The sequence below is a fragment of the Amborella trichopoda genome, chromosome 10 (assembly GCF_054954075.1).
Source record: "Amborella trichopoda isolate Santa Cruz 75 chromosome 10, AtrichopodaSantaCruz75HAP2 v2.0, whole genome shotgun sequence".
In the NCBI taxonomy this organism is placed as follows: Eukaryota; Viridiplantae; Streptophyta; class Magnoliopsida; order Amborellales; family Amborellaceae; genus Amborella; species Amborella trichopoda.
Genome location: NC_142345.1, coordinates 18,793,855 through 18,810,012, shown reverse-complemented (window position 1 = coordinate 18,810,012; position 16,158 = coordinate 18,793,855).

The following is a 16,158-nucleotide window of genomic DNA, read 5'->3' as shown; positions in this document are numbered from 1 at the left end:
TCATTAGCTTGTGCGATACACTATCCTTCTTCAATTATCAAAAAACCTAATTTTTTTCTGCCTGTGCCTTTTTCACCACCATTCTCGAGTAGAATCTCTCATCCTCGAGTGTTTTATTAACAGGAATGGCTAGCACCAGTTCGGCCCCACCTCAAGGTAGGGTCCCTCTTTCTCTTCAATTTCGTCTCCTCTTTTCTTTTCTTTTCTTTTTTCTTTTTGTTGTGCTTTTTCTTCTACTGAGTCTTGGATGTTTGGTCGACTATGGCATTGCTTTCTTTGGGACATTTGTTGAGTCCTCTTTGCTGCTTTCTATCTATTACTATTTGGTCTGTATTGATAAGGCTTAGATTGTGTTTATGCTTATATTTGTGTGTTGTGGGCTTTCCAGCCAAGCCATGGCTTGCTTTGGCGAAGTTAGTCGTGAGCAAATCTCATTCTCGGTTGAGAAGGCTTATACGAGGCATCTCGTGTGTTGCTGAGCTTTGGCAAGACTTAGCGTGTATGCTTTGAGTCAGGCTCGATCTTTTTGCGTGTGCTCCGTTCCATGCGTGCACATTCTTTTGCACGCTTGTTCTACTCTAATTTACACACGTACGTTATGTTGCACGATTTATTCCTTTTTTCTTATTCTTTCTTTTGGTTCTTTGTAGTGAAAATCCTAGACGTGAACGAATCGCCCCATGAAGGGGAATTGGGAACTGATTCTTATATTGGTGCCTCTCTTGTTAGAGGGGCTTCTCTTGGGACCCTCGCACCTTCTCAAGAGATAAAGTGGCCTTTGAGCATCATCTATGTAGGAGAAGAGGCCCAGCTCGGTAGGTACGAGGATGTTGGCAAGGAACCTCTTATTCAAAGGGATGGTGTGCCCCTTTATCATGCCCGTCACAGGAATTTCGATTCTAGTGAGGATTTGCCTATGCTAGGGAAGAGGATGCTCACCAAGACGAACTTTCACCAGGCCCCTGGTGCTCTTCGTTTTGAGGGAGAACACTAATATATGTGAGGGTACAACACTTAGACATTTGATGTCCTCAATTCTCATGCTAGTGCTTTGAGAGGATGCGGGTTAGTCGCAGCATCCCAGTGCTCAGCTGGTTATTATGACCATTGCTCCAATACCATCAAAGCTCTGTTAGAGACATGGTGTTAAAGGACCAATAGTTGGCATTTGAATGGAGGCGAGGTGGGAATCACCCTCCTGGACTTGTATTTCGTGGGCGGTTTGCCTATGTTGGGGGAGTTATACAAAGAGTTTATACCCAGTAATCGGGCTACTTTTGGGAATCAGGCCATTAATGGTAAGTCAGCCCCTCCTAGTCTCCATAAATTGTTTGAGATTTACCAGCTCTTACACTCAGAGACCAAACTCAAGTCTGGAGGGGTACATTTTGAAGCATGGAGAGACTATTTCCATGGTGACCATCAAGATGGCGAAGACACTAGTTCGAGTGTCTTGTGGATGGACGAGGTGCTGAGATCGGAGGCAATTAAGGCCTCAAAGAGAACAATTACCCCTCCCAAGTGAGGAGAGAAGGACCATGTGTATCTGGTCGCTTACTTGGTCCTTTTCTTGTGTAAGCTTGCTTTGTCAGGGGAGAGGGGTTACATCATTCGACCGGGCTGCTTCTATGTAAGTTGCATGATGGCCTAGGGGGAGGCTTTTGCAGTGGCACAGTCTGTTATGTGTAGTATATATCATGGGTTGGGGCCCATTGCACGCTGCAAGGCCCCCTCGAAGGAGAACAAGAGCGAGGTCCTAGCAAGAGAAGGCCTGCCCGGGCTCTTCACAACAAGCTTCCCAGTCCACTATATCCTTGGGTTGCTTTCGGCATACTTCCCTTAGACATACAAGATTAATGGGAGTCTCGCGGATGCCACATGTCCCTACATGCTAAAAATTGTTGGGATGAAGGCTGTGTTTAGGGAGCCGGGGGAGGCTTGTGAGCTTTTGATTAATGCCCCTTTCTTTACCAGTGGGTGCCCCCTTTCCAGTAGGTGGCCCTACTATTAGTGTGTACATTGATGCTTTCGGTGAGGTCCTCAACGGGGTGACCACGGAGACAAAGGAGGCCATGTACCTCTTAAGTGTGAGGGGCTGCATCCTTCCATACAAAGGCGTGGGAGATAGAAAGCTGGAGGGCTACTTCCCTCATTGCTTCGCGCATCAACATGGCATGGATCAAGGGTGTTGTTTTGTCGTACTCTTTGAGAAGAAGTATGGGAAAAAGGAGGCATTGCACGATCATGAGGCCCCTGACGGGAGTCGTGAGGCATGGACCGAGCTCACCATGACGATGGCGTGGGAGACTTGCCTTCTCCTGACTGGGCTGAGCGAGTTTGTGGTCCCTTATTATGGTGGCGTGGGTCACGTGACAGAGGGTTATTTACAGTGGTGGGATGCTACCAACTGCATGTACTGGTGCTTTGACCACCCATGGCAGGCTGTCAATAGCGCCAAGAGCGACGGTAGAGCTAGGAAACGCTTTGCTCCCCCTTCTTTCTCCCAGATTTTTGAGCTGAGCCAGTGTCCTGCCAACTGGAGAGAGCTTGCTAAGCCTCGTTCTTTGAACAAGGACGATACTAGCATAGAGTATTTGTCTCTAGAGGGTAAGACAAAATCCTTGTTTGATGACCTCAGCTCCATCTTTGGATGGACCAAGGGAGATGTGGTCTTAGGCCGTGAAGGAAGATCGGTCTAAGACCTGGATGCCCGATAGGAAGTGGGCCAAGCTTTGGCCTAGCTGCTAGGCCTAGACGTGGCCAGAGAACTCCCTCAGGTGCAGGGTCAAGAAGTGAGTCCCTAAGAGAAAGAGAAGAGAAGCATGGAAGAAGAAAGAGAAAGGAGACGCAGGGTCCCAAGTATGTCTCCGTTGTTTTGAAGAGAGGGACCACGTGAGTAAAAAGGGCTTGTCCATTGCCGGGATGTCACCGCCGCCTTTACCTGTCAAGCGTGTGAGAGTGGAGGTACGTACAATCTCGACTCCACCCCTTGCGGCATCTGCTTCAGCTCCGAGAGTGAAGCCAAAAATTGTTGTGGTTCGGCCCGAAAGGTCAAGCTCGACCTCATTCAGTTTGAGGCGTGAATCAGAAGGGCTCCCCTCTTGAATAGATGTGGTAGCAACACCTCCTGTCGACAGCCCCGTTGGGTCTCCTGCGTGTTCTTCCTTGAGCCCAAGAGATTTTGTGGAGACTTTTAATGAAGCGGGGAACGTTGAGACTGTAGATGAAGTCTTGAGCACCAAAGTGGCAACTTCAGAGGTGCCTATTCCGGCTGTCCCAGAAATGGAGTTGAGGGCAAAATCTTGCCCGAAAATTCCTCCTTTGGAGTCGGCGGCAACATTGGCTCCGGAGGTACCTGCTTCAGGGATGCAAGCTAAAGAGCCTTCATCTGAGCCTCACACCGTCTTCCATGAACCTTTGGCTCTCATGGTCAGGGATTTAGCACTTGATGTTCCTCCACTTGCTGCAATTGGTTCTTCAACCCCGCCTTCATCAGAGCTGAGTTTTAAGGCACTTGCTATGAGGCGCATGCTTCAATCAAGTCTCCAAGGGATTCGGAAGTGCGCTTTTTCAGATCTCTAGGGAGAGATAGAAGCTGTTGAGGCTTGAACAACTAGTTTAAAGGCTTTGTATTATGATGAGGGAACTTTTGTCCAGCTGAAGGGATTGCTACAGAGCCTTGCGGATTGGGGAGCCAAGGCTCTTCTATGTGAGACTAAAGTGCAGGTGTCTCATGAGACGTACCTGGCAGCTTTAAAGGAGAGTTTGGCTAAACAATAGGCTCTCATGAAGGACCATGAGAAGAGAAAGGACCTGCTCACTTTTCGTCAAGCTCACCTCGTGGAGGAAGAGGCGAGTTTCTCTAACTAGATCCTGGCCATAGAGGATGAGATTGCGATGTTGCAAGCCCACACGGCCGATTTGAAAACCCGCCGGAGCTATCACCGAGCGATGATACTCCAGAAGTCTCAGCAACTAGAGCAGCTGAGTTTTGAGACGAGGGTGGTCCATGATTTGGCCGAGGAAGTTATCAAAAGTATTTCCCATCTTGAAGACCTAAGGCAAGTTGAACTGAGGTACGCACAGGAGCTAAAAGCAAAGATTTGCGAAGCTCTTGACCATTTTTAAGGGTTTCTAAGCTTTGCCCCTATTTTCTTCCCCCCCTTTTTTCTATTTTATTTTGCTGACCTTTTTTAGGCCCATCCAAATTTTTGTAATTCTTTAACTCATGTATGGAATGATTCTCTTTTGCTTTCCACGTCTCCTTTGTTAATGGCTTGTTTCCTCCGTCTATGTTTTTTTACGCTTATCTTTTTATCTTCACAAGAGCAGGAATAAGGGATGAGCCTAGGGGCCTGCCAGAAGTGCATCTTAATTCTTCTACACTTAACTTGAATGCCTGACGGTTCTTTTTTTTTTCTTTTTTTCTTTTTTTTTGAGGAGGTAGTTTTAAGGTCATACTGTCGTGACCATGGGTGGCGTAGTTTTAGTGTCATACAGCCAAGACATGCGCTAGCAGTTTAGCGGTCGTGTAGCTTAGACCTTTGTTCGAGAATCATACTTTTATCAGACTGCTGCGGGGGCCTCCTTTGCATCCTCCCCTATATGGGATGTATCGTGGATCGTCCTCATAGTCATGTATTGACCAACCTCTGCAAAAAGAAATTGCCTTGGGATGAAGTCGTACAAAGTAAGAAGAGGGGAGCCATTTCAATTGGGTGTTGAGTGCGTTTCAATTTGTAGGGTTGTGCTCGCGCAGCCTTTTTGTTTTCCTCTCTTATTTTGGGCAGATCGGGTTCTTAACCTTGGGGTGCGGGTACCGCGTTCACTTGGCGAATAGCCTCCCTCTTGAGGCTTTTCACCGCAATATACTTCCCATGGACTAGGCATTCCTGCAAGGTTACGAAGAGCAAGTGCTTCCGAGACCCTGGGGGCGGGGTTTTGAGCCTGCTCGAACTTCTCCTGTTATGGGGCTTCAACCTCATGAGCTTCCTTTAGAGGTGGAGATGATGCGTTGTTTATGACTATCTCACTGTTTCGTATATACCTCTCCAAAATAGATCGGAATGTGAAACAGTGACACGAGTCGTGCCCTTTCAGTTGATGATATCGGCACCTCAAGTCTTGATCTTTTTCTGCCACTTGTTTATGTTTCTTGGGTACAAAGGCATGATCATTTTGTGTTGTATCATTACATCCAAGAGGGAACATGTGAGGAGGCAGTTCGGCTACAAGGGCACCGTCGGTTGACTCTTCTTGGACTGTGACCATATGTGAAGCTTCCGAAGTTTCAAAAGCCTTCTTGAGGCACTCCAAGTTGATTTTTCCCCTTTTGAATTAAGGCTTCACAGTGCTCTTTGAGCTAGAGGCAATCTTGCACAAGGTGGCCTAACATTCGTTAATAGGCGCAATAGTTGGCATGATTGATGAGTCATGGATTTCTATTGTCATGAAGGTTCATCATGCATTGTTCAATCAGCATTTTCAAGAGAGTTGGCACCCATGCTTTGTTGAAGTTGTTGGTTCAATCTTCGGATGAATTGTTTGGTCCGATAGTAGCTTTGTGGCAGAGGTACCCTATTGTAATTATGTGTTTGAGGCTGCTGCTACTGGGGCTTCCCCCCTAGGTGGCAACCCTCGAGAGGTGTTTGATGTTTGGAGAGGAGTAACATTAGCTGGGGATTCAGGATGAAGAGGAGTGGCAGTGTTCACCGTGCTGACTAGATTCCTTTGCTAGCTAGCCCGAGGGTTAGCTTTGTTATTAATGAAATTACAGGAAAGGCTTCTTGTATTGGACACTTTCTTGTGTCTTCGACGTTTGTACGCCTTGGATACTTTTATTGATTATCCTCTGGACGTCTTCTTGAGTGAACATCGATGGCATAGCTTGAGAGGCTACATTGGGCCGGTCATCGAAGGAGACAGGAGGGTTTAAAGTCCTTAGGGTTCGGGCCATAGGATGAGGCTGAGGTCTCTCTTCCTCTTCATGTTGAGGTTCAAGAGGGGAGTTTTCTTCTTGATGAAAAGACACTGCAGGTCGAGCGTCTTCGAGTCCTTTGAGCCTGTCCAGAATGTTATTCAACATGTCCTCGAAGTTGGCCACTGGATTTTCGGGCTCATCCTCGTCATGGCTTACTACCATTACCTCGACTTGTTCGACCTGGTCAGATAATTCAGCAGTTGGGGTGATTCTGGTCCTCTTCACACCTCGATATGGCAATCCGACCAATAGGGGCTGAGCATGCCCAAATGGAGCTTGGATTTCCTTGCAGTGCGATTAAGCAGTAGCTCTGAGCGGCCTTGGGGATAGATTACTACTGATTCTGATGCTTGAAGGCCTTGAGGCCATCGTTCAATCTGAATGAGCTCGAGAAGGCCTTGGGACCATATCTCCGTTGCTTGCTCGTGACAGCCTTGGGGCTGCAGATTGGATGGAGTGAGTTCTTCCTCATGTACCTCGAGGACATAGCAATGAATAGTGTCGCTCATTTCTGGTTCTTTTGTGGCTTGCAGCAAGTAGAACCAGTTTTGTTCTAGTAAGTCTTTTGAGGCTGAAGACTCTGCTTTTCGCTTTCAGAGTGACACCCTCATCTCTGTCGTCTGTTTAATTCTCAAGCTCAGAGAGATATTTTCCCATAATCGAAAACGATCTCAATTTCCTTCCCGACTTGCTCTCCTTATGGAGATGAGTGCAAAATTGATCAACTCTTGCAACATATGACATCCAGGAAGAAGGGAGCGCGTGGTCGACTTTGGAGGAATAGGCTTGCTTGGAGAAGGGGGGTGCTGACCGGCCGTCTTTGAGAGTATCTTGCCCTGAGCCCTGCCCCGAGGGCTAGCTCGCATGTATAGAGAAGGAGGAGTGGACAGGATGGTGCTCGAAGAGAATTTCTTTGAGTACCACGTGCTAAGTGGCTTCGGGGTGGTGAGGGGTGTGTTTGACACTCCCTTCCTCTTTTCGCTGGTAGAGTCATTGGATCTGCAGATGTGTGCATGGCCCACAAAAGTGTTCGGGGTGGTTTGTGACCAAAGGCTGAGTATTTGAAATACTCACATATTTAGTTGGAGAGGCCATAGGGCCTTCAGCAGGTATGCCCATTATCCTGGAAGACTTTCGATCGCCTCGAAAGTCGTGTGCTCATTTGGTTCCAACTTTTGGGCTGCCCTGAGCTACGAGATATCATGAGGTGCATTAGTGGCCTGAAGACCACTAGTGATGAGTCCGAGCCTTAAGAGACTCGAAGAAGGTGAGGAGACTGGGGCAAGGTTTTACCTTTCCCATCTTGTCACAGTGATTGTTAAACCATCAGCCGCAACGTGTATAAATGTGTGTGCGGCATCTTTGAATCCACGCGGATTGATGTAGGAGTTGCTAGAGTGAGGTGTGTGCGGTGATGCGTTAGTACTAGCGACACCTTTGTGAAGCGCAGGTGGGGTTACCTTTTGGTTACCCGCTAAGACGGTGGTCTCATTAGGACCCACCAGGTGAAGAGGAGGAGTCGCGTGAGGACCACTTTTAAGCTTACGACTAGTGGGATGCCCACCAGTAACAGAGTGCTTATGAGAGAAGGTGGTTTCAGAGCCACCAATGCAGGTGACATCAATAGATTTTCCTTTGATGTTGGAGAAGGAGGGAGAAGGAGTTCAAGCACCTTTTCCCCTTGTCTTCTTAGCCTGAACTAGAATGGAAGGGTCAGCTAAGGCCGCTTGAGGAGGACAAGGGAGAAGCAGGATTAACAGCTCTGCTCTCCATAAAAGAGGTCACAAATATGGCGATAATGAAGTCCCCAACTTGGATGAAAGAGGAGTAATGAGACTCCATTATAGTTTTAAAGAGAGAAAGAAGAGAGATGTTTGCCTGAGAACAATCTGAGCCAACTATAGAGTGGCGTGTCCCTAGTGGAGTCGCCAATTTGTCAGGCCTGATTTTTTCTCGCGCGTACGATGAGAGAAAATCCTCTCTCAAACAATTACGGAGGGTCCACATATGCTGTACGTTTGTGAGTATATGCACGCGTGCTCTCTTATGCATGGATAGGAACCAACAAAGAGAGAGATTTTACGACGGGGGTGTGTTTTAGGCACTTACCTCGTCGTTTTAGGGTTCAAGACACACCTGGGCAGTTCACCCTCTTAGAACAATCATCGAGCCCTCCAGCTGTCTGCGAGCACGATTTGGACACGAACTCTCCTCAAGCTTTAACACGTCTCTCCGTTCTCTTTCGCTAGAAACTGTAATGCGGATTCGTTAATACTCCTTCAATCAAACGAGGGGCTGGCTGGAAAGAAATAGAATGAAGGGGGAAATGGTGACAAGCTTCCCCCTATATGTGCAAACGCTACGCGCTCGAGCGATCAAGGCAACCGAAAGGTTAGAACTTTCTTGACTATCGGCTCAAGAAAACTCCTCCCGAGTGACTGAGCGTGAGAGAGTATGCATCTCTCACAACTCAACTCGATTGTACAAAGAGGAAGTTAAAACGATGATTTGAGGGTTGGAATTCTTGGGCTGACTCTGAAAGGTATTAGGTCGAGCGTATGTCAGATAGCAAGACACTATGTGGGCCAGCAGGTTTGTTGTGTTTACGCTAGAGATGCAAGGGAAAAGAGACAGGCATGCGTATGCCATGGGCACGAGTTACTGCGCAAGGCAATAGAGAGTGAGAGAATGAAGCCGCATGATTAGGGTGGACTAGAAGTACTTGTTCTCTCTCTGAAAAGTTTTCTCTCTCTTTGGCATTGGATCCAAGAGTTAGGAGCAAAAGACAAGTAGAAATGAGCTCAATTCCTCTATTTCATTAATAAATGATCCGGCCCTTTTACAATTGACCTAAGTTTGTTTATATAGATGATCCACCAAACAAGGGTGGATGCTCAAAACTAAGCTTAATAACAATTAAAAGAAATTACAATAAAATCCCAAATATAAGAATAGTGACCAAAATGCCCCTTAAACCTTCTATGCTAATGATGAAACCTTCCCTCTCTAAGGGGCCTTTCCCCATTGCCATATCTTGGAAGCTGATTCATCATCGCAATCTTGATACTTGCTTGATTCTGAAGAGTTTGATGTCTTTAGATCGTCTTGAGACAGACTTTTACCGAGGGATAGAAATCCGGCTAGATTGTGAATTTTGGCCATCAATGCGATCCACAGTGTTTCAAGTCTTTTATTTTGATTGCAAATTAAAGAGGAGACTTCCACAGTCGTTTTGCACCAACTTTTGTCTTTTTTGGTTATTGCTTAAAGTACTTTCTGAATTCGGGAGATAGCTAAAAAAGGGATTCCGACGACTGAGTGATCTTGCTTTCCTCAACCTTGGAATTCATTATTTATCCAACCTTAGATTGAGTGTAACAATTATACCAGCTTGTAGCCTTTCATGATACGGTCGCATCGAACCTGACTATGCGATGATCCGTTGTATGAATCTCGAGTTATTACTTCACAAAGTTCGAGATGTCTTTTCTTCAAAACTCTGATTTTCATAGTTTTGAGATCATCTTCTCTCTAGAAAATCATTGATTCTGGGTCATGTCATGATGCGTACCATATGTCAAAATGGCCAGGTCATCGAGACCTAGCTTGTGTCCAAATTTGAGCTTGTTCTGACTCCAAACGATCGTTGTGTGGGCATTTGTAGGTCATCCCAAGATGTGAAGAATCATAACCTCCATGATTGGTGATTAGTTTAGTGAGGCCACACCGCACTAATGTCCAACCTACCTGTTTTGTGGTAATTTGGGCTCAAAATGCTTTTAGGAGGTCTGATTGAGCCCAAATTTGGTCCCTATGGGTTTTTCGATATTTTGGTTGTAATGGCAGTGGTCTGGTATTGTTTTGAAACCCCTAGCATAGGGCTGTAGTTATAAGATCTATTTTTTGTGTGATAATACTTTTCACTGGGTTGCCTAGTCTTAGGCTTATTTTGTAGTGTTCTCTTGATCTGGTGGTGTTTGGGTACCGATAGGACTAGGTCGTCATTGGCTCTCTCCTTATTTGTATCAGAGATATAAGTACGTCAAAAATGACTTACAATACTATTTTATATTTTTTTGTCTATTTCAATATTCAAAATGTTTCAAAGATAAACTCCTCATGAGCTGAAAGAAATCATATTTGTATCATGGGATGCTCATTTTTTATTCTGCAGTAAATTAAAAGATGTGGCATGTTGAGGCACATCTTTGTAGTCATCATAATTGAAGTTCTTTTAGGGTCATTCAAAAGTTTTGTAATGTGCCATGAGTATGGTTTATAACAGTAAAACTTCAGAGATAAGTAATACAAGGTTGACAAGATATGTCACTCTATGTGAAGAAATGAATTTAGGAATTGCAAAATATAGAAGAAACACAATGCATGTGAAAGCAGTTTGGTGTCTTTGCAATGAAGGGATATGTAGAGATAGTTTGTGGCAACATAGAAACTCTAAAGATCAGTGGGAAAATTAAATTTGTAATCTTTGGAATAATGGAATGAAGAAAAGTATTTTTTTTATATATGTATGAGAGAATCCAAAAGGCCGAGAAGGTGTACGCTTCATCAACGTATAAAAGATGATGACCAAGTGTTTCTTCATCAGTTGTGTGCTCTTCCAAGTTTACAAAAGCTCGACAACAAGTAAAAGTAAAGAATTAAGAAAGCCCAAGTACCATACTACATGGTTTTGAAGTATAAAATTTATCCCACATTACATAGTAAGGTCTTATAGGGAAAGAAGATTCAAATGACTTTTTATTTTATGTTTTATATACTTATTTGATTATATTTTGGTTGTTTGTTTATGAATATGTATGGAGTGTATGGACATTAAGAAATAAGTGCTAACACGTTTGAAAGAGCCAGGTTTTCTTAATATCATGTATTTTTGTGCCTCATTGTACTTGAGTATGAACTACTTAAGGAAGTGATATACATGGAGATGTGGTTTGATCAAGGACTATGAGCTTAAGTATGAAACACGAGAGATGGGTATGGCTCGTTCAAATATGTAAGCACGAATGGAGTATTCCAATGGAACCCAATCTTAGTGTCCATCCTCCCAATAATGTCCAGTAATATTATATGTGGCATGTGATAACGATCTCATGATAAAGTCTTCATATTTGCCAATAAACAATGTTTTTGTCAATTTTGATAACTATTCTTTAGTCATTCTTTATTTTAGACAAAATTATAAGATTGACTTTATGATTTGTTTTGTGGCTACAAACATGACTTGGCAACTAATTAATGGTGAATGTGATAAAAACGATTTATGAAGATTAAGCATGTATTTTTAAAATTAAATCGTATCATTTGTGAAAAACTTAAAGTCTATGTATATGGTTTTGAGAAAACCATATAGTCTTGCGAAGTCTACTAAGTATTTAAGAAAAATCGTTTTTAAACCACTATGCTATTTTTTAACGATTGTTAGTGAAAATATACCAAGTCAAGAGCTTTTGATATAAAGAAAAACATTGGATCTTCAAAATATTTTATGTACATATGAAAAAATGTTATTAATCTATGAACTATTTTCAAATACCCACATGTCTTGACTCACGTTTTCATAGTACTGATTATGTGACCTAGTTTTTAGTTCTTTATAATCCTCAATTACCAAAGACCATGAACCATAGGGTATGTCAAATGATGGCCATCTTGCTAGGTCTCCTTTACACGTGTTGTGTGGATAGATAACTTGGTTTGTATAAGTTTAGTACCAAGAAGACTATTGTGGTTGAACCTTTGTGGTTCAGGAGGGTATTGTGAAACCAAGGGGCATTTAATTACTGATTGCATAAGACTTGCTCTACTACTTCATTACATAGGCATAAGAATGCTGAGAATGTATGTGTTAAATGTGCTTCAATTGAGTGGGACCTACTACAGTCCCACGATTATTTTTAGTTGTTTGGATATTTAGATATACAAATATCTTATTACGATAGATCCAGATGAACTCAATATTCCAGTGGGAGCACCTATTTGTGTTGAAAGGGCCAGCTGGAACAACATAGTGTTGTTCACCCATAGAACCCGGATGTATGGCGCTAGTTGTATGGCTACAAAAGGGAGCAGCTTGATTGAAGAATTGCTTTAAGCCCATGAAGATACAACGTCATGCGATGATGATACATAATGATCTTATGTGACAACAGGTCTATGATTCACGATACGACAAGAAAGATGGATTAAGACCACGTTCGGAATAAGATCCGAGCAGCAAAGAGAAGTAGACGTTGCATTCGTAAACCCTTTATAAAATGATTAATGGCAAAAGCCATTATTAATGTAATAAAAGAGAATAAGTGAAAAATGCTTGAGAGAGAGATTATAATTGGAGGGATGAGACTGTGAGAAAGAGATATTATAAAGCCTCCAAAGGCCAAGCAGGAGATGTTGGGTTTATGCGGCCTTTAAAGACCTTATGAGAGCTTGTATAAGCATTTTATATAGTGAAACATAAACTTAGTGGAAGTGTAGTCCTCTTGTGGACCATAATAGGCAAATGTTGTTTATCGATACTCGGACTAGGCTCGACGTGTTGGGCTAGCCGAGTTTGAAAAAACTCAAGATACTTCGGCATAGGGATCCATCGAGAAGGGTTTAGTAGGTTAGCCCTTGATGAGGTCGAAGTATGCCCAGATGAGAGCCAATGGACTATGTGGCCCTTACGTGTAATGAATAGCCTTAGAGACAGGGCTAAAACCTCATCGTTATATCATCACACAACGCGTACATAGATAGTCATTTTGAAATTTGCCAATGAGGGTGAAGTATGTACATATGCGAGATATTAGCCTATGCACCATAGAGTCATGATTGTATCAAAGTTTAAAAGACCATGATTTTTTTTTGTCTTTAAGGGAGAACCTGAAATCCATAAATTGGAAGCCCCTGTTGTGGACTATAAGTCATGGGAACTACTGGGTCAGTTTGAGAAAGCTAGGTGGATCGTGGCTCACAGTTGAACGTGCAGTGCTCCCGTATATTTATAAATTCCTAAATCTAACAGATATGATTCCCATCAAAATTAATTAGCTTTAATTATATATGATTAAAGTTTATTTAAATGTTTATTTAAATTTTTGTGAATTTTTTGATATTTGTTTTTTTCCGTTTAGATTTATAAATTAAGATAAACTAATTTTCCAATGTTTTAAATAAAATATAAGATTTAAAAATTCTAAATACAAAATAAAATATTTTTTAAAATTATATGGGACCCTCCATAAATATAGGGGCCCAATTTAGAACATGTGGGATTGGGTGGGGCTCACGTGTGGCCACCAAAGGGTGGTACACCCCACTCATGGGGATTAACTTGTTCTCCAAGATTGGGTGATAGTTATCATCTTGGTTAGCTTATTTTTTAGGTATAGCCAATTACATAAAAAGATTGAATATTTAAAATATTTAGTAAATCTTTGAATCAAGATGATTTGATATACTAAAATAGAAAGTAAGATATTTGTTTATTTATTTAAAGATTTGATGGACGTAGATTTAGAAAATTGAGGATAAAGCTCTAACTCATCTATTTGAATCTTGGTTGTGGATCAAAGATAGGGATGGCTTAAATCTCTCATCCAACAAGTCTCTTTAGATCGACGCTTAAGATTTGACCCTACGGAGACAAACCCCAAGGCATGGAAAATATATATAAAGAGGCTCTTCCACCTCATAAAATCTCGACAACTTATTCTCTCCTCTCTTTAAGTGTTTATCTCTCTCTCTCTATAGGTGGCACACCTACCTAAGGCTTCAAGATCTCTCCCAAGTTTTTCTAAGGAGGTACACCCCAACCAAAATCTCTCTCAAGCCAAGGGGGCACGTCCAAGTAATCTCTCTCTCTCTCTCTCTCTCTCTCTCTCTCTCTCTCTCTCTCTTCTAAGTGTCACACCCAAGCTAAGATTAGTTTTGTAAATCTCTCCATCTCTTTTTAATTTATCTCTTATCTCTCTAAAGATCAAGTCAAAGGGGCTTGAACAAGACTAAAAATTGAGGCCTTAGATAGTTGGTTCTAGATTGAGAACCATGGCTCTAATGATAAAGCTAAAAGAGCTTAAGCAATACTAAGGCATTGAGGCCTTAGGTGGTTGGTTTTAGATCGAGATCCATATGCCATTGAAAGGGTTTTGCTGTAGGATAATTAAGATATCGATCATAGATCCCGAACATTATTGAAAGAAAGAGACTTAATGTGAGATGTACTAAGCTTGGTTGAGGTAATCTCCGACAATTTTACTTCTTTGAATCTTTATTTGTAATTTGATCTTCTCTTCCTATAAAACAATGAGTTAAGGTTTTGATTTATAAAATTATATTCAATAGTGGTAGCAAGTGATAACCATGTTTCTTTCTTTCATTTATTTGTTTCAATAATTATTTATTTGTAATTGAACATTGTAAGTGGTCTTGCCAATGAAAGAATAAGAAAAAATAAAAAAATAAAAACATTATATATATATATATACACCGTGCTTGATCACATTGTCCAACTTTCACTTGCATGTATATCTAATGTGGGATCATCTAAAAAAAATTGCATGCATATCTAATAGGGTTTTAAATATAGCGAGAGTTAGGTCATAAAAATTTACACGTATATCAATGTGATTTTAAATATGGATAGAGAGTGAGAGGACATACAAAGAGGTATTTTACATACATATCTCATAAATAATAAAATAGATAATAAAATTGAAAAAATGACACTTGTCAACAAAATAAGCAACGTTGGGTGGTGGGAGATGCTTTGTCTCTAATGTTTTCATCTCTATTGATAATTTCATGTCATATATTTATTAAAAAGGGGAAAAAACATACTAATTTCTCTCCCTAACCTATGTTTCTGCAGTTCATATATTAGGGCACACAAATATCTTGTGGATTTTTACATGGAGAAAAAGTTTGGAAGTTAAAACAAAAGAAATTAGTCTAAATTTTAAAAATAAATTTAGTCTATCCCAGAAATTGTGTGATTTTGTATAGAAATGCTCTCTCTCTCTCTCTCTTTCTCTCTCAAATTTGGTTTTCTAAAAAAAATATCATGTTCCTCAAAAATTAAGAAAAGATATGTAAGAGACAAAAATACAATTTATGTCATATATAATTTTAAAAAGTAGAACCCATCTAAAGCTCCTAAAAATCTGACCGAAAGCTCTTAGAATTTGGGATTTCTCTTGCTTTCTATTAGCTTTGATAATAATCAGTTTTATAGATTACTATCAAATATGATGTCGTCTCTCTTTCCACAATGTCAAGATACAAAATATGGTATATACTACTTTAAGTGCATACTCTATTTTTATCTTCCCTTAAATATGGGAAGGTGTCTTGCAATCTCTATAGAATTATGACCCTTTTCGTCACTTGTGTCCACCCCTTAACTCCACTTAATTTAATTAATAGGAAAATTTGTCTTGTAAAGTAATGATACTATTTACCCTCTCATAAAGTTAAAATAAATATAAGGAGTACGAAAGTATGTCATTAAAAACAGAAAAGTTCTTAAGCAATTTTAAGAATAACTCTTAAGTGCAGGGATTAATTATTAGAAATAAAACATATAAAGTAATTTAAATAATCATGAAAAGTAATACGAAAGGGATTGTTAAATGTATTTAAGAAAAAATAAATGATAAAAGATGGATACTTTTTTCATCTCGTTGTATCAATAGAATATTTTTTATATATCTAAGAATTCATAATAATAAATGTAAAAATTGGTCATAATCTATTTTTCAGGCATAGAGCTTTCACTAAAAATTTCAATTTCATATTCAATGCATTAACAAAGCAAGATGATGAGTTATGGGAAAAAATTAAAAGCATAAGAAGTTAATGTAAAAAATAAGAACTTCTTTGATATTCACTCTCAACAAATTACATTATAATATGCATGATGTTAAAGTTATAAATAAATAAATAAATATTAAACAAATAAGCAAAATTTTTGACATGCCTTTAAAGGCCTTTAGAGATCTTTATAGCATCATTAAGCATAACGAAATCAATCAATACCTGCACAATAATAAACAAAGCAAAATATATGAGAATAGACAAATCAAAAGAACAAAACACTTTAAAGATATCAAACACAAATAAATAAAATTAATAATAAACAATGCATACTCTCTCACTCTCTCTCCATATGATGGGGG